Below are 3,432 nucleotides of genomic sequence, written 5' to 3'. Positions count from 1 at the left end.
CTGATGGCTGAGTAATAGTCCATTGTATATATGGACCACATCTTCTTTATCCATTCGTCTTTATCCAACCATCAGCTCCTTCAACAGTTTGGAAATTGTGGACAATGCTGCTATGAACATTGGGGTGCATGTGGTCCTTCTTTTCACTACATCCGTACCTTTGGGGTAAATATCCAGTAGCACAATTGCTGGGTTGTAAGGTAGCTCTATTTTTAACTTTTTGAGGAACCTCCATACTGTTTTCCAAAGTGGCTGCGCCAGTTTGCATTCCCACCAACAGTGTAAGAGGGTTCCCCTTTGTCCACATCCTCTCCAACATTTGTTGTTTCTTGCCTTGTTAATTTTTGCCATTCTAACCAGTGTAAGGTGGTATCTTAATGTGGCTTTGATTTGAATTTCCCTGATGGCTAATGATTTTGAACATTTTTTCACGTGTCTGTTAAAAATATGGAATGCTTCACGAATTTGCATGTCATCCTTGCGCGGAGGCCATGCTAATCTTCTCTGTATCATTCCAATTTTAAGATATGTGCTGCCGAAGCAAGCACAGCACCTCTATTTCTACAGTTATCCTGAGATCGTACTTTTCATCAGTGGGATCATTTGGGGGAGGAACAAAGCAAATAAAGAAACTGAAGGCGGACTGAATCTGTTGACATCTCCTTAGTGTAACCACCATCCCAACCCACCAATCAGCGGAGCTTCAGGAGGCTGAAGGGATACAACCCACCTCTACTTGGTTCTATTTTGCTCCTGAAGTGGCTCATTTCCCATTGAGAATAGTGTAGGTGCTGTGGCAAGGGAGGTGGTTTGATCACATCGACTTGAGGGCATCTCCTACCAGCCTGGGTGATACTGCATCCATCAGGAGAGTACCTTCCTCTGTGGCTTCCTATGGCAAGAAGAATTTCAATTATAGAATTAACATTGGCAGGTATCTGCCATTGCGTAGAGGTTTTGATTAACTCAAAAACTTGTACCAGAAGGCATAGCGGCCGTAGGAGTCTGGGCAGACTGAGTTGGAAGTGTCCATGGGCTACAATGGGAGGGGAACTGGGACTCCTAATGGGCCAGAAGAATGACAAAGTAATGGCCACATATGTGCTCCTGGGCTACAAGAGATCCAATTTGGAGGGCTACACCATTACTCTAAAGCCCCCTTCTTCATCTGACCCCACTAACAGCTGCTCTCCACTACCCTGTAAGGTATAGCATAAGTACCTTACAAATTCCAACCCAAAGCAGTGGAGATGCAGCAAGCCCGCTCTTCCTACCTTTTAGTTCCAACTCTGAGGACAGTTAGAGCAGTAGCACTGAAAATCAGTGGCCTGAGGACGATCGGGAATTAGGACAAAGGCCAGTAGCAGAGCCAAATGCCACCCAGTCTCTTACTCGTCCTGGAGAGGAAGACCACGCCAGCAACCCCACTACCTGGCCCTCCTCTACCTATAGCAGCAACAGTCGTGGAGCCCCAGACAAACCACATTCCCCCAGGATGTATCCACCAGAGGAAACTCCCTCCATCTTGGGCAGCTCGGACAGGTGGGAGGCCAGCAGAATTTGCCCCACAGTGTGACCTCTGGCTTTCCCTCTGGCAGCAGCCATGGCAGCAGGGACCACTGGGAGGTCCTTCATCTTCATCTGCAGATGCTTGTGTTTCAGGTCAGCTAGAAAGACCTGGCATGAAGCTAAAAGAGTGGGAAAGAAGAAGCCTTAGGTAGTGGGCAGCCAGGGCAGTGATATAAATGGGAAAGCAAATCAGGAAGTCAAGCGCACTTTCTACCCTTTCCATGGGACATGACGTTCACGAGCCCCATGGAGCCCCATGAGATGGTTCAGAACAGCTAGGAGCTGGATGTATACAGTTGCAAATTCAAGCTGAGCAGGAAGTACACAGCCCACCTGAGAGAGGACTTCAGGCAGTGGAGGATGGAGGTGTGAAACCAGCCCAGCCTTCACTCATGGGGTTCAGGAAGAAGACATCTGGCACTTCCATGACTTTCAAAATCAGTCTCCAAGATACTGCTTAGCTTAAAGGACTTCCAGGAGTTACCTGGGAGACAGGCTGGCTCCTGGGTGAACTTCAGAGATTAGACTGTTTCCCCTCAGGCATTTCTCCTCTCCTCTTTTGCACCTTGTCTTCTGTTTGTGGGGGAGAGAAAATGGTGCTGTAGAAATAAACACGGACTCTCTCTTTGTGCATATATATACCAATTTGTTGTTTAAATACAAGTTTTTTTTCTTTTTTCAAATTTTTATTTAAATTGTAGTTAGTTTACATACAGTGTAATATTGGTTTCAGGAGTAGAATTCAGTGATTCATCACTTACATACAACACCCAGTGCTCATTACATCACGTGCCCTCCTTAATGCCCATCAGCCCATCCCCCACCCACCTCCCCTTCATCAACCGTCAGTTTGTTCTCTGGACTTAAGAGTCTCTTATGGTTTGCCTCCCTCTCTGTCTATATCTTATTTTATTTTCCTCCCCTTCCCCCTTTGTTCACCTGTTTTGTTTCTTAAAGTCCACATATGAGTGGAATCATATGGTATTTGTCTTTCTCTGACTGATTTATTTTGCTTAGCATAATACACTCCTGCTCTATCCACGCTGTTGTAAATGGCAAGATTTCATTCTTTTTGATGGCTGAGTAATATTCCATTGTATATATTTACCTCATCTTCTTTATCCAGTCATCTGTCGATGGACATTTGGGCTCTTTCCATAATTTGACTATTGTTGGTACTGCTGCTATAAACACTGAGGTGCTGTGCCCCCTTAAATCAATATTTTTGTATCCTAAATACACTAGTTTTAAAAAACCACCCTGCTTTATGATTGTAGCTGTTACAAGACACTCATCTACCATTTTACTAGAGGACGGTCCTGAATCCTTCAAAGTTCTCTCTGACCAAACTGAAAACAAAACAAAGCACAAAAAATATTTCTCTTGAGGGAAACCAAAGCCTGGGGACACCAACCTAAGAATGAAACAAATGTCAATGCACCGTAAAGGAGACTATATTTGGAGTAGTTGCTGGAAACAGGCCTGAGGCTCACATCTGTATGATAAATATTGCTGTGTGGCAAGAGCTTCAGTATTTTTAAGTCTAAAACAATGAAGGTGTATTCTCTCTCATGGTTCCATGAATTTGGCCAGGCTCAGAGAGGTGGTTTCTCTGCTCCTTGTTGGTGTCTACTGGGCCCACTCCTATGGCTTCATCCAGCTGGTGGCTGGGCTGGCCTGGAAGGTTCTGAAAGGCCTGTGTGCTAAATGGGCTGAAGTACCTTAGTTTTTCTTCATGTGGCCCCTCTTTCACAACAGGAGAGCCAGAACTTCCCGACAAAATGGTGGGTTGCAAGAGGGAACATTCCAGAAGGACAAGACCCAGTTGGCAAGTGCTTACCAAACCCCTGCTTGCCTCACTCT

The 3,432-nt window shown here is 45.3% G+C and overlaps 1 non-coding gene across 1 annotated transcript; it reads right to left on the bottom strand.

Moving 5' to 3' along the window:
- Positions 1–441: 441 nt before the first annotated feature.
- On the bottom strand, positions 442–548 carry LOC113267344 (U6 spliceosomal RNA). Its single transcript, XR_003320720.1, has one exon. It is a non-coding gene; the product is annotated as a U6 spliceosomal RNA (small nuclear RNA).
- Between the last annotated feature and the right edge of the window lie 2,884 nt (positions 549–3,432).

The sequence above is a fragment of the Ursus arctos genome, unplaced genomic scaffold, assembly GCF_023065955.2.
Source record: "Ursus arctos isolate Adak ecotype North America unplaced genomic scaffold, UrsArc2.0 scaffold_3, whole genome shotgun sequence".
Taxonomy (NCBI): domain Eukaryota; kingdom Metazoa; phylum Chordata; class Mammalia; order Carnivora; family Ursidae; genus Ursus; species Ursus arctos.
This window is presented reverse-complemented; position numbering and strand designations above follow the sequence as displayed.